Source organism: Rousettus aegyptiacus, unplaced genomic scaffold (genome assembly GCF_014176215.1).
Source record: "Rousettus aegyptiacus isolate mRouAeg1 unplaced genomic scaffold, mRouAeg1.p scaffold_m13_p_6, whole genome shotgun sequence".
Lineage (NCBI taxonomy): Eukaryota > Metazoa > Chordata > Mammalia > Chiroptera > Pteropodidae > Rousettus > Rousettus aegyptiacus.
In genome coordinates, this window is record NW_023416309.1 from 109579510 (window position 1) to 109595363 (window position 15854).

Consider the following 15854-nt stretch of genomic DNA (forward strand, 5'->3'; position numbering starts at 1 on the left):
ACATTTTTTGAAAACCAGGCGAAAATAGTTCCAAACAAACAGAAGTTTTCACTTAAAAAAAAAAAAATGTATCTGTAATATGGGAGGATATTTATGACCAGTCGCTGAAATGCAGCCATTTATAAGCAAATAGGAAAACTGTTTTCCCAGGTAAATTTCTCTCATGAAGGAGTTTCACCAAAGTCACTCCTGGCTGTGCCTTACACACACACACGCACGCACGCACGCACGCACACAGACGCACACACGCACGCACACACACGTGCGTACGGATCAGAAAGAGAAACTGATGATTCGGACATTTCATTTCATTATTTCTTCCCAACTAAAAGTTAAAAATGAAAATATAAACCCCTCCTCTCGCGTCGTCTCGTTCGTCTAATACATCAATATCGTCCTAATTGTTTATGTGCAATGTTCTCTCTAATGCATGTAAGGGCACCAATTTCTCACTTAACCTTTTTTAAAAGGGGGAAAGCAGCTTCATGGCTCTCAGGTCCCTGCAGGGACTGCAGGACTTCACCTGCTGTCACTGGGAGAAGCGCAAAGAAAGGCAGCCTGTCACACTGTGTCACAGTCAAGGCTGACACTACAGATGGGTGGAATCCTGGGGACAGCAGGGACTTTCCGAAGGCCAGTCTCTCCCCCTGTAGAAAGCCCCTCTACCCACCCCCAAGTGACAGCTGGTGTCTGCGCCATGTGCCAAATAGTCGAAGCTCTTTGTTCGTGTACGTGCTTTAATTATTTCTAACCCTACATCTCATGCTGACATCTGAGGAGTCACGGCAGCAGTAAATGATGTGTTTCACTATGAGAGTGTCAGCCGATCTTCCTTCCTTCATCTCCCTTCTTTTGATGGTGTGATTGATGCGTAACTGGGGGAAGGAGTGGAAAGAGAACCTCTTCATCACAGCAGAAATGCAGCAGCACTAATACGCTTGAAGCCGTCTATTTCACTGGAGCCCATTTAGCCTGGAGAGAGCCTACTTTGAACCGAGAACAGGGGTTTTCAGCAGGGGTGATTTTGCATCTCCGCCACAGGGGGCATTTGGAAATGGACATTTTTTTTTTTTTAATGTGGTTGTAAGGGTGGGGCACGATGCTCGCATCTGGTGGGCAGAAGCCAGGGACGCTGCTAAACATCCTTCAATGCACAGGGCAAGCCCCCATGACAAATGACCCGGCCAAATGTCTACGGCGCTGAAGCTGAGAAACCCTGCTTTAGGAAGATTTAGGACAATCAGGACCCCAAAGACCCCTGTATTACCGGCAATCCCGGAAACTCACAGACCCTCTTTTTGCTGCAAAGATAAGAATTTCGCCACTCTCTCTAGGAAGCCTGCCTGCCCTCATGTATCCAACAAATTCTTATTAACCATCCACCGTATACCACAATCATTCCACGTTCTGGCGATACAAAATGCCCAGGTCCTCTGTCCGCATGAATCTTGCATTCTCCTTCCAGAAACAGACAATAAACTAGCAATAAATTATAAAACAGAGTGCCAGGTGGTGATAGTGTTGAGAAGAAAAACAAGTCATAGCCACGGCGATCACAGCCACCCTGCTGTGACAGCCCTGTGGACCCGGCCCAGCATCTCGCAGGTGCCAGCTCGTGGGGAGACGCAAAGACGGAGCGGGGCGCTGCTTCAGATAAGACGCGGAGAGGTCGGGGTTGGGGCAAAGCCCCGAAACCCAGGGAGGGAGCCACTGTGGCTCCGAAGACTGTTTCCGGCCAGCGTCCCCCTTCCCCAGCACGGCCTGTCGCCGTGTTATCGATCTATGTTTTGTTAGTTGTATTGTTTTGTTTCAGTGCCAGGGGTGGGGGCGTACGAAGAAAATCCCGCCCCAACTCCACTGAGAAGCTGTCCCGTGACAAGCCGGACAGCGCCCCCGCGCTGCCCTGTACCACCCCCGGCCACGCGCTGGGCCCGGCACTCGGGCTCCGCCGAGTCCCACGGGGCCGCGGGGAGCCCCTCGGCGCATGCGCAGACGCCTCCGTGCCCACACCGGGCACCGCTCTCCGCGTGGCTCTGACCCTGCGCTGGTCATGCGCGTTTGCCGTCCCAGACGACAGCTGGCTACGGATGTTTCTAGAATCATGAAAGGTAGAGCCTCGAGCGTAACCCACAGGATGCGGTCACCTCTGGATGAAGTCTACCGCGGCAAAGAGGAGCCCCCTCGCAAAGCATGACTGGTAAGTGCCACTGGGGCCAGAGCTCTGCAGGACCCGCACCTCCCAAAGCTCGTCTCCGGATAGCGACCTTCGACCTCTTCACCTGTCTCTGGTTCTTCCCCCCTGGAATGTGTCACTCCTACAAACAACCTTCACGGGAAGCAAAGCTAACCGACCTCTGATGCTCCCAGCGCACCTGCAGCAAGCCTGACAGTCACCTGACCCCCGCGCACTTCCTATCGTGTTGATTCCGGCTGGGGGATGTCTGTGGTGGTCCTGAGCTCCCCTATCCCCCACGCAAGCGGCCTCTAACTGAGGTCTCTCCCAGGTCGAAAGTCCCTGATAAAGAATGAAGGGAAAGGCCGGAGGATTCACTGGTGTTCCCTGCCAGCCACAGCTGAAACAAAGCCTGTGTTATGCCGCAGTGGAGAAAGAAAGACTCTCAAGAGAAGCGCCCCCCAACCCCTCACCAGGGACTCAGGGGAAGTGACACTGGGGAAGCGGGGGGAGCCCCTGCCTGGGCTTTGGCTCCCTCCCCCCTCCCCCCACCCCCGCATCACCTGCCTACACCTCTCGCCATCCCCACTTAACCCAGGCACACAAGGTGATAGTAAATAATTGATGCTGTTTTCATTACTGAGAAATTGCAATAATAATGACACTCGTAACACAATCTTAAATTATTCCACATAATGGAAAAAAAATCAAATGTCGCCCCTTATCAGCAGCCGGAATATGGATGACGCTTACATAACATGACCTCTCCTGGGGAGCCAGGCGGTGGCCTGCTGCCTGCAGCCAGGCTGGCTCGAGAGGACAAGGGGCCAGCCCCAAAGCAAACAGGGACAGAGTCGCACAGGCACTGAGGCAGAGGGCGCAGTCCTGTCTCGGGTTCTACCAGGCAGGTGGCTGCCGTCTTCCTTGTCTCGGTTTGCCCACATGCTCAGGAATCGCGGTCACAGCCAGGAGGCCTAACGACGGAGAGAATGACAATTCGAAGCATGTGGTCCCTGCTAGTTTTTGGAGTGAATGCAACTGCCCTTTCTGAGGCATTAGGATTTCACCTCTAATTCAGCGTGAGTCCCTTCTTCCTGCAATGGCATCGCAACATCCAACTGATGGCCACGAGGCAGGCTTTCAAGCTTCCTTCTAATGGTTCCGTGCTTGATACTTTTAAAATCCTGGCTGAAGAAGCCCAAGTGCCCTCCTCCAGGAAGCCTTCCTGGATGAACCCAGCCTAGTCTGAATTGAATACCCCTCCCTCTGTGCTCCCCTGATATCCTACACGCGCGTCTGTCAGAACATTCGTCAAACTGCACGGTAAGTGTCGGTTTCCTTGGCTCTCTCAAAACCATGAGATTCTTAAAGCAGAAGCTGTGTCCGGCTCCATGGTCAGGGCCCAGCAGTGTCCGTGCTCAGTAACTCCTTAATTTTCTGCAACGAACAACAGTACGAAATCTCCAAAATGAGAGGGGAAACGATGTACACCGTAAGAAAACAAAGGTCTAGGTGAGCACGAAACGTTTAGGCCTCGAGAAGGCAGGAAAGAGAAATTAGTGCGGAGCGCGAAGGAGAAGGCTTTAAAGTATGAAAGACATTCTAGCTGGTGGCAAAAAGCATGACCTTCTACCCACGTCCAGCTTATGTCCTCCTGATGATGGTGCAAGGTCCTCAGTATCAGCCCTGAGACCACGTGAGGATGGGTAGGTGGCTACCTACTCTGCGACTCTCCACCCAAACACTCCATCTCTAGTTCCTTTCTGGTAGAAACACTCAGAATGGGGCAGCCTAGCTCATTCCCCCTAAAGGTAAGACCTTCCCACCCTGAAGCCCATGAACCCTGCAAGCCACATCTTTCAGCTCCCTGATGGCGGAAGTTAATAATGGACTTCTAGCTATATTTAAGCTGCGTAACTATGCTATTATTCAAACTATCTTTTCAGGGACAAAACTATCTCCTATTTCTGATGTCCAATTACTATTCGTAATCAAGTCAACTTAATCATATTAAACAATTTAAAGAACCACAACTCTGCAAAGATACAGCTCTACAACGACCTGCAAAGATAGCCCTCTGATAGCTGTTCCAGATAAGTGGCTCCACGCTTATATCCCAAAGAACTGGGTCTCCTCCTACCAGCATGGCTGACAGAGATGGGCATGGCAGTTTTCCAAACCATTACGTTTTTTCTTGTAACTTAGAAGAGAACTTCTCCTTAAAACAATAACACAAACCTAAAAGAATGCAAATACCTAAGTATAATGAGGCATTTTCTTTCTAGTCCTCAATGATTATCCCTTGCTCTTAAGTCACTCCTAAACCTGGTCCTATATTTTATTAAAACACACCCAATGAATCCACTCCGAGCCTTTTGCTGGCTTGTCAACAGTTTAAGAATGCCCTGTTGATCTGTTTCAGGCAACGTTTTCCATCCTATGTTATCCTTTTGGAGGATAACAGACAACTCCAGAGACCTGCTAAAAGACAAGATTTCTCCTCCCAGGGAAAAAATGCACGTGTATCAGACACTCGTTGCTAGGTAATAAAACACCCTAAAACAACCAGTCATTACTGCTCCGAAGTCCACAGTCACTGGGCGCTGCTGTGGACATACCGGGGCTTGGTTAATATGCCTGGACTCACGTGCGCACCTGTGGTCAGCTCGTGGCTCGCCCAGGGGTTGGACGGTCTAGGACGGCACAAGCACCTGACAGCTGGCAGGCCATCGGCCAGAAGCCGGCGGACTGGGACACGTGGATTCTCCTCCAGGTGGCCTGTCATCCTCCGACAGGCTAGAATGGGCTCGTTCATAGGGCAAACTCGGGGTCCCGGGGGCACCGAGAAAAGGCAAAACCAGTGTCGCGTGCTTGCATCACATCCGCCACCACCCATCGACCTCAGCAAGCCGGCGGCCCTCCGCATTGGAGGGGTGGATAAGCCAAATGTTCCTTTTGTCAGGGACTCCCAGTGCCACGGTGTCAGAGCACAGATGGACCAGGGGAGGAATCTGTGGCCATCTGTGTGACCTACCTCAGCACATGTGCACGGACATACAAAATGTCACGTGTAGTATCGAGAAGCCCGTGAACTCCACACAGCCCTCCACGGGTCTAGACCACAAACGACTGCTCTCGATTAAACCCACAAACTCGGTCTCATGCGCCCAGAGCAGTGCTTCTCCAATGGGGGCCCAGGGACGCATTCTCAATGGTCTGAAAGTTTTATATAAAACTTTAATTTTGTATTTTCATTTAAACGAGCTGAATCACCAGAGTGGCCCACTTTACAACTAAATCCTACGGCTCGATTTCGCTGCCTTCATTTGTGTTCGTGTTTATGATTGAGTGCGTACCGAGCATTCTTGCCTTCACTGTTGAGTGCTAAGTGCTGAGGACAGACTCAACAAACAGATAACATGGCTGAGCCACAGCCCAGGACAGGTTACTTCATGGAGCCCTGTGCAGACAATGGAGTTTTCCAAGAAATTCCAGGACAGCTGTGAGGGAGTGGAGTCCATCCAGCCACGTTCATGGGACAGACCCATGAGCCCAAGGGAGCTGATCACGGCAGTCAGTACCACTGGCACTTAGAATTGGGGGGTTTATTTTTAGCAAAGCATCATCTGCTACATCATGCAAACGTTGGTTTCGATTTTATGGATTCCAGTGTTTTGACATGACCCGACAAGTTTTGGGTTTCATGACTACTGAGGAGCCAAAAGCATAAGGCCTACTGAATATCTTTCTGCTTGCGCATATTCGGGCTGAAAATTACGTACATAACGGCACAGTAATAACAGCTTGAACCCAAGTTGGGAATGTGTTGGTTTCATTTCCTTTACGATGACTACAAAGATTAGTAAAACGGAAAATCACCGACCGACGGCTCGACACAACGGAGTCCCCTTCTCGGGAAGGAGTGCCCCTCCCTGCCGACTGTCATTTAAACCAGAGCCGTTTCTGCCTCTGCGTTGCGCACTGATGCTGAGAACTTAACAGTCCACAGTGACCCAGCCACCGGTTTTCTGTGCTCGAAATAACGGAAACTGCGTGAGTCACTTAAGTCACTGCTCTCCGTGCTTCCTGCAGCCGAAGCGCCGTGCCGACGGAGCCAGCGCACACACCTGTGTGTGCGAACAAGTCTCCCGATGACTTCTGCCGTCTGAGCTGCACCTCCCCGGCACCCCCCGGCCCGGGAGCTGTTCCAAGAGCGAGGATTTCAGGGGCAAATATGGGGAGCCTGGGAAAGTCCACACGCAGGCAGGCGAAGACTCTGAGAAACCCCATGGCACGGAACCGGTGTTGTCTGTTTCTGCATTTCCCATGCTGATTTGGCCACGGAGAAAACCAATGAGTGTTCAGCAGAAGCAGCGTTGGGGAACAGGGCTCGCAGTAATTCTCTCCAGCGCCCGATGCTCAGGGCATTCAGCAAAATAGTTCTCCTTGCACTGGAACATAATCACATCTTACCCAGAAAAACACGAAGGGTGGATGGAGTGCCTTGGCCTGAATTACCCGTCGCTTCCACAAATAAAGGTCTGTTTAGCACCCTGAAGGCTGGGGCCGTGGAATTTACCGCATGCATGTGTTCCTCCCATAACAGTTACCTGAGCTATCAAAACCAAGAAGGTAATTATTTGATAAAACCCAGCCCCCCCTCCTTTTTTTTTTTTTTTTTACCACAATAAAAGAAATCATCATGATAAAAACTTGGCTCTTCTATTATCAGAGCTGGAAGAGAGATCTTTATCACAGCAGTGCTGAGGAGAAAAGGCTAGCGTGTGGCCGATCGTAGAGCTTCGCCCACCAAAAAGTGATTTTTCCAGATTCAAAGAAAATGAGAGAGAGAGAGCGAGGGCGAGAGAGAGAGAGAGAGAGAGAGAGAGAAAAGAAGAGCCATCCATGAGGCAGTCACAACCCCAAGAGTGAACTGACTGCTCAGGAGCCTCTCGCCTTCCCCCAGAAGCTTCTGGTGAGGGACTGAGGTCCGAGAACACGTGTCGGCAGGCCTGCGGGGAGCTGAGGCGGAGCAGATGGGCTGAGCTGGGAGGGGTGCCCTCGGCATGGGCCCCCATGTCACAGAAAATGACCGTATGCACAGACCCGCGCCCCCGCCGCGCTCAGCTGCGCACGCGCCTGCTCCTACGCTACCTCACCTGAGCCTCGGTGATTTCCTGGGGTGGAGCCCGGCAGGTGGCCGCACTACCCCTGCTGCGGGCCGAACTGCTCCTCGCCCCTAAAATTCCTAGGCTGAAATCCTAACCCCCCGCACCTCGGAATGAGACGCTCTAAAGACGGAGAGGTAATTCAATTAAAATGAAGTCGTCAGTATGGGATCTAACCTGACCCGACTGGTGTTCTTTTATACGGAAGGGGACTCTGGACACAGACGTGCATGGAGAGGGGACGATGTGAAGACACAGGCCACCTGTAGGCCAAGGAGAGAGGCCTGGAACACACCTGCCCCGCACCGTGTCAGAAAGACCAGCCCTGCCAACGCCTTGCTCTTGGGCTTCTAACTTCCAGAACTGGGAGGCCACCAATTTCTATTGTTTAAGACATTCGGTCTGTGGTCCCTAGCAGATAGATGCAGCCCCCTTCCCCTGCCCCCTCCCCCCCCCACACACACACCACATTTTACATGGGAAGAAACTAAGTCACGAAAGCTAATGATTTGCTTAACATCCCACTATTAACCAGAGGCTCCGTCAGGATTTGAACCCACAACTTCTGACTCCGAATCTCACGACTCCTCCCACCACCACGCTGCGATCAACCAGGAATGCACCAAGGCAATGGAGGCTTCGGGAAGGAAGCCCACCGACATCAACCCGAGGGGGGCGCGTGGGCACGCGAACCCGCCAGGCGCACAGCGGTGTGCCGCCGCATCCGGCAGAGGCCGCTGTCTGAGCGGGGTGGGGAGCAGGAATCAGGCGCTTCCATCTCTCCGGTCCTGGCGGAACCCCAGAGACGCGACCTCGAACCTCAGCTTCTTCTCCACCCACACGCGACGGCCCGTGACAACTCACTTCCTAAAGCAAGATTCTATGGCGTAATGGCCCAACCTGAAAACGAGGGCTCCAGACGACACGAGAAAAAATGGGAAAGGTCACCACTGGTGTTACAGATGGAAAGTAAGACAGAGAGAGGCTGGTCCTCAGAAGGGACAGACGTGCCCTTAGCACCGTGCTGGGGGCACTGAACCATTAGACACCTCACCGAGGAATCAGAGACAAGCGCCAGCCCCAACAGACCAGGAGAGAAAGGTCACAGCAGGGTCGAGATGTCCAGACGACTTGTGTTTGTCCCTTAAACCGTTTCAGGCAATGCACGACTTCACAGCCTCTTACACTCACAATGGCCCCATCGACGCCTCGGCCTCCGGCCCCTGCTCACGGCCTTTGTTCTCGGCAGCATCCCAGCCCCAAGGAGCCTTGACCATGAGGGTCTGAAACCTCAAACCAGTCCTGAAAAGTCTTTCTGTCTCCTGATAATTGCTGCCTCCAAGGCTGAGACACACAGCTTCCCAAACAGAACTGTCGATAGGGGCAGCCACCAAGCAGAGCCCATGGTCAAGGTGGAATCGGGGGCCAATAAGTGACTAAAGGTGGGTAGGAAAGGAGGGGGAGCTACTCCAAATGAGGGCGAGAACCCCTGTGCGCTTTCATGCTGAGGAAATAGCCTCGAATGGCTTGCAAACCACTTCAAAAGAAAAGCTGTGGCTTTGAAGAACATATTTGATTTTTTTTTATAATGGGTCTTTCTCCACGGCATCACTCTGCTCAGAGCAGAATTAATTATTCGACATATCTGAGCCTGACAAGGAGCTGGCAGTTGAGGAGATCCCGACGCAGCTTGCGTCTAAGAGACGTTTTCCTGCTTCCTGTCGTGGGTATGCGGGGATGGGACATCTTTCCCATTTCTCTAGGCCCAAGTTCCAAAGCAACCGGCCAACCTGAGGCACGCATCATGCCTGAATGGGGTTTGTGTTGCTGCAGGACCAATTTACCGCAAACGCAGCGGCAGAAAGCAACACGTTTCTTATCTCTCGGGGTCTGTGGTTCAGGAATCCAGGAATGGGTTCGACGGGGTCCTCGGTCCTTTGCTCAGGGCCTCGCTGGCCTGAAATCCAGATCACCGTCAGCTGGCTGGGGCTGCAGTTTCATCTCAGGCTCAGAGTCCTCTGCCGAGTGCACTGGTTGTTGGCAGAATTTAGTTTCTTATAGATGGAGGACTAAGGCTCCCTTTTCCTTGCTTGCTGTCAGCAGGGGACTGCTGTCAGCTCCTCAAGTCCCCCCGCCCCCTGCAGAGGTAATTCGCAGCATGGCTCATCTTCTTCAAGGTTGATGAAACAGCAGGTAAAGATGGGAATGTTTTGAAGGTGATCGTGTATTTTAAAATTCATAGCCCTGCTACACTGAGATGCCCGTACCTTTTTTATTATGGAGAAAGCACCCTGCTAAGATGAATACGCATATGCATGTGCGTGTGTGTGTGTGTGTGTGTGTGTGTGTGTGTCCATGTCCTTATTTTCTGAAGGATCCAGATAACAAATAGATCAAGTCCAAAAACTGACCCCCACACCAGAGTGTCCTCCTGGGAGCGAGACCAAAGTGTTGATGGGTCCACAAGTACCCGGGAGAGCTGGACTAATTTAGGAGAGAAGATTCACAAGCTTCTCCTCCCGGACTATCATCCATCACGGAAAGCGCCAACAGCCAGAGGAGAGAGCCCTTTGCAGACAGCACAAACCCATCGGAGGCAAAAGGCACTAATTGCTTTTCTCCCTTGCATAGCTGCCTGCGGAAGAAAATGCGAGGCGTTCCCACCGTGCGCCTTCGGAGTGGCTGCGGGAGGCCAGCGAACCAGCCTCGGGTAAACCAGACAGCCCGCTGGAGAGACCGTCACTGCCGGGACGTGTGGGGTCAGGGAGAGGTATGAATACTGGGGTTCACTGCATCCTGGCCCCCAGGCCACACACCCTCCGCCCGCTCAGTCCGTCTCCACGCTTAGTCGTCGCTGTCGCCTCGGCCTGGGCAGCTAGTATCGCACGGACCCCCTCTCCCCCACCCCCACCCCCACCCCCACCCTCACCCCCCACTTCTCTCCGTGGCGTCACCCTTCGTTTGCCCTGTAACATCATCTTGGATGTGAACTCGGGAACAGGGAGAAAAGATTATTATTTCTCTGGGGGCGCGGAAAGCAATGTCTGGATTTTGCCGCAGGATCAAGTGCGTGTCTGAAAAATTAGCTGTTGCCCAAGAAACCGGTGTGCTAAGGGACAAGCAGGAAGGGAAGGTGTCCATCACTGGACCGAGGCGGGCCCCCTGTGAATGCAAATGCCGAGAGCCAGTGCCGGGCTCAGCGAGGGAAAAGCTTGGGGCCCCCCACTGCAAACCGGCTCCTTAATGTTGTCTCTTTCCCCCATTTCTAAGGCCAGAACAATTGTGTGCACGGAATGAGGTGAGTCTGAAGGGCTGCTGGCGATGTCAACAACTAGTGACTCTCTGTACCCCAGCCCCGCGGCCCACAGCCCGCCTGCCTCCGGCCAGAGCCACCATGGCCTGCGTGCAGGTGGGCGGGTGGGGCCAAGGGCCACGTGATGCCACAGAGACCCCGCCTTCCGCGCTCACCCGGACTTCTGGGTCCGGAGCCCTCCCAATCACCTCCGGGATGCCATCCCGCATGCGGAGGGATAGAGGACCAAGGAAGTGAGCTTCGTGTTCACACCTACCGACTAAGGAAAATGCCGGAGCCACGGAATGTTCTACACACACGCCAAAGACGCAGCCCCGGGCCTCACAAAGAGTTAACTGAAAGGAAACGTACATTTTGGCTGACTTCCCGAGCCAGGGTTGTTCTGGCCCCTTAGTACCCCCTGCGAGAGCAGGAGCTCAGAGTCCAGAGGCCTTGGCTCCCCCATCTGAAATGCACAATGCACGTGTCGCCACCGGAAGCCAGGGCCACAGGAGGGGAGGCCACAGTGTCCCGGGTCCCAGAAGGAGACACACCAAACTCATCTCCCCAGTTGCCAGGGAGACAGAGAAGACAATGAACATAGATAGCGAGACGATGATGTCAGTCTTAGTGTGTGCGTGTGTGTGTATGAGTGTGTGTGTGTGTGTGTGTGTGTGTGTGTGTGTGTGTGTGTTTTAAACCGTGATGCCCAGAGCCACAGAGAGGCAAGTTCATCCCTGACCATCAGCGCCTCCCCAAGCCTGGCATGCCGGCCACCGGGGTAGAGGGTCCTCCTTCTCAAACAGGATCATTCTGCCAAAGTCTGTAGATTGGTCCCCAGGAAGAAAGAGGCCAGTGGCAGCCCCGCAAAACTTCCTATGATCTATAGGGCACTTATCTTTTGCTCACATAATTTTTAAATGTCTCCACACAGTTTAGCCTTTACACTTTCAACAGTTAAAAGACCGGCTTTAAAAAAGTAAGCAAGAAAAATAATCGCTAAATAAGGCTGACTCATTTGTGGGGTTACAGAAAAGATTATCAGCAGAGCATATTCTCCCCTCCACTCTCAAACCGCTCCCCGCAAAATAAATAAATAAATAAATAAATAAATAAATAAATAAATAAAAAATAAAATAAAAACCAACCCAGAATTAAATTTTTCCTCTGAGCCAGGAATCAGATGCCCGATTCCTGTAACTTTCTGTTTCTCGTGGTCATGACTTTCTCGCTTTCACACTTGCGATACTATTTATTCGGGAAACGTGAGCTGATGACAGGTGCCAGGCCTGTCATGAGAGGCCACAGCACTCAGGAACCAGCCACACGGCACGAATGCAGGATTTCCCCACTGTGACCGAAACAGGGAGAATGACATGTATGCTGCTGAACTGCCAGAGACATGGGGACATGAAGCCACTAAACGTTAAGCGCCCACCAGTTGAACATCTGCATGGAAAATCGAGTTTCGGCATCTTGCTGAGGGCAAACTCACTGATGAGAATTAAGTCGGAGAATTAAGGTAATACACCAGATGTGCCCCGAAAGGCTGTCGTTTTATGGTTTTATGCCTATTAAAAAGCCGACTGGAGGATTAGCTAAGAGAACGGCAACCCGGGGGGGCCTGAGTCAAAGGACCCAAGAGTGATGGGGTCATGCTGGGCATCTACCCTACCGAAGGGGTGACAGGAGCCACACACATGCGTGCGCACACACACGCACACACACACACGCACGTTCTCATTTTCTTTCTCTCAGAAAATCAGTTTGTTTCTCAGGTAGCAAGACAGGCGTTCTGGGTGGGTTATTCAGCTCTACCTCCCACAGGAAAAGGCACGACATCCCCAATTTTAATAAAAATCGCAGCCCTTGATTCCTAAACCCTTCCTGACTGAGAACGTGTTCTCTCCTATGCACCGTCCAGATGGAGAGCAGGCGTGAAAATCACGGGCGCGAGGCCGCCATCAGCCCCTGCGATCGATCGTGCTGCGAGGAAGCCTGGCAGAGAGCAGACGCGAGGTGCTTCTGCGCGGCTCCCGCCCAGCCTGGCCTGGCGCGGGGCGTGAGGACAGCACCTGGGGGCCAAACGCATCCTCCTCCAGAAGGGTGGCCTGGCCGCAGGGCGCTGTCAGAAGCCCATGGCTGCCGGAATGTCCCCCTACCCCAGTACAACTGGGCACACAACACCTGAACGGGTTCGTAGTTTGTTTACTTAAAGAGAAGCTTCAACAGCAGAGGGCCTGCAGACCTCCAATTTCACCATCTGGGGAGATGAGATTTCATCTACAAAACATCTATGATTTGCACGAAAGAGTCAAAATTCTAACCTGGAGACAAAGCATGCAGGTCTGAGTTCCGTTTCCGGCCGGCTGGGACTTGAGCTTCTCTCCAGAACGAGAATAAAGGCATGTATATAATGAGTTTAGCACGATGCCCGGGGAATACGCCCTCGATTAACATTAGCTGTGATTATCAGCATCATTCTCATTACTGTTAGACACGAAACCACGGCTGGGCCTGTCCTGGGAAGTGACAGGGAAGGGGAAAGAAAACGGACTCGGCATGGTGGAAACAAAATCTGTCTCCCGGATCTAAGTGCGCGGATAGAAGCATACCGCACGGGAGACTAAAAGGCGCATTACGTTTATCGGCCATCACTTCTCCCCTTCGCCACGGACGGGGGCCGTCATGGCCTGTCGCTTCGGCAAAGCGGAGGGCGAGAATCAGGGGGCGGAAGGAGGCGAGGGAAAGAGCTCGCGGCCCGGCCGGGTTCGGGCATCACGGCGTAGAGCGCGCCCTCCCACGCGTCCATCTGATAGACTCGCTCTGTGGTCTCCCCATCCAATCGCAAGCCTAATATTTACCCAGAGAAAGCAGTATTTGTGTGCACTGCCACCTAAAATCCAATAAGTATGGAGACAGAAAAGAGGCTGCCTGCTTACGAGACGTGAGGGCAAACACAGCTCGCTCTTTAAAGAGCCATTGAGCTAATCAATATCCTCTCCTACGTCCATTCGGGGGCCTTGGGCCAACCGAGACTTCGTAATTATTTTCCATCATTACATCCCTCAGAGAAGCTTAAAAAGAAAAGGTCGCTGTTTCTAAGTTTGTTCTCCTCTGTTTGCCAAACACAGATTATTTTCTGTGTTTGTCAGGGGTCTGGGAGGCTCCCTTCCCCTGCACTGGGCCTTTCGAAGCTGACTTCAGAAACAGGACAGCGTTCCACCCATGAAAATCACTTTACTCATCACATTCAGTTGCCCGGCCTCCTGCCCCCCACCTTCTCTGCCAGGGTCAGGTTTTGGATAGACCTCCCAGTGGATATCCTCTTCCGTCGTCCAGAACTTGAAAAATAAATACCAAACTCTGTGGTAGGTCGGGCAGGAGGGCAGGGGATGCTGTGGGCTGCTGGAGACGACTGGCTCCTGCAGCCTGACTCATTCCTCTGCAGCGATCACTCGGGCTTCCAGCTGAGCCCCCGCACCCACCACGGGTACGTGAGGTCCACAGCGGACAGCGCCAAGCCTTGCTCTGCTCATCCTTTCTTCAGGGAACTTGAAGTAACAGCAAAAATAGAAAAATTATAGAAGCCCTCTTTTCTTTCCACAGAAGTCGGCTCAAGTAACTAGTTTAAAGTAGGTTTGATAAGAAAAAACATAAAACCCTACTGCTGTGACTTAAATACATAAAGGGTTTGTTTGTCTCACTTGGCAAGAAGGCTGGGGGTCAATAAATCAGCTGGTACAGTTGACCCAACACCACCGGGAAGAACCGAACTCCCTCCGGCTCCCTGCCCTGTCGCTCTTATGACGGGTGCTGCACCCCCAGGTGGCGGCCATGCTGTTTCAGGAAGGAGAAGGGGCGAGAAGAAGATGAAAAGGGAAGCCATCCCTTAAGACTTCCAAGGACCCCGTTACACGAGGCTAGCTGCAAGGGAGGCTGCCATATTGAGAATTCAGAGCCGGGCACATCACTAGGTCAAACAAAATTAGAAAGGAAGAAAGGGGAAGTGGATATCTGGGAGGGTATCGGTTCGGCTGCTGTACCAAAGATAGAAAGCTGGCAATGGCTAACGTGTGCCAGCTGATCATGTCTTAGGAAAAAGTCCTGGCAGTTGGCCCCAGGCAGGTATGGTGAACAGGGCAGGCGTCAGCCAGGCCTGAGGCTGCGAGGGAACGAGGGTGGAAATGGCAAATGTCTTCATATTGTCGCAGGAATTAATTTTTTTTTTAATGATTTAACCTGCTATTATTATTATTTTCACCTCTTGGGTCCCCCGAAAGGATCTCAAGAGTCCCCAGACGACACTTTGAGAACCACCGCGTTAAGGCCACGGCTCCTCGGTTAACAGACGAAGGTGTCGGGACACCGTGAATCCTAACGAGTGGGGCTCCAGGTCCGGCGCCCACCTTCCAGCCCCACGTTCCGCTTCGGAGCTGATCAGAAACTAACTGGCCCGTTGGAGGAAACACGAGCCGCTGCCGGCAGCCGCCGCGGGGAAGACCGCAGCGGGCGGCACGTCTTCCTCGCAGGAAGCCAAGGGCGCCTCTCCGCGAGGTCTCTGGAGGACCGCGACCTTCGAGCCACGCGGGACTGAACCCCGAGGGCCCACTGACACACGACTGCTTTCGACAAACACCGTAAACGTACGTTGCCTTCCTCATGATTCGTTAAACGACGTTTCCTTTCCTCTGGCTTATTTCATGGAAAGAATACAGTATGCGATACGTAGAACGCACAAACTACGGGTTAATCAACTATTCGTGTTATTTCTCAGTAAGGTTCCCCAGTCGACAGTAGGCTCTTAGGAAAGCGTGGGGGGAATCAAAAGTTACACACAGATTTTCGACTGGAAGCGGGGTGGTCGGCACCTCCAACCTCCATGTTCTTTGAGGGTCATCTGTAAACGTTTCGACTCCTGGGCCAGGTGTGGTAGGTGGAAGGTTTTAAAGAGCCACCAAAGATGCCCTGCTCTAATCCCCAGAACCTGTGACGATGGCATCTAGCTGCCGAGGACTGTGTTATGTTGTATGGCACAGCTGACCTTAGGCAGAGAGATGACCTGGGTGGCCTGACCTGGTCACATGGGTCCTCAAAAGCACAGAGCTTTCTGTAGTGATATCGGAAGATGTGAAGATGAGGAAGCCGATGCGCTATCGCTGGTTTGCAGACGGGGGAGACCACGTGAGAAGGAACACGGGGGCCCTTAGGAGCAGAGAGA

At 52.6% G+C, this 15854-nt stretch overlaps 1 protein-coding gene across 10 annotated transcripts in view; it reads right to left on the bottom strand.

Annotated features, from left to right (window-relative positions):
* SLC39A11 (solute carrier family 39 member 11) overlaps positions 1-15854 on the bottom strand; it is a 299781-nt gene that overhangs the window by 158943 nt on the left and 124984 nt on the right. The window lies entirely within an intron of this gene.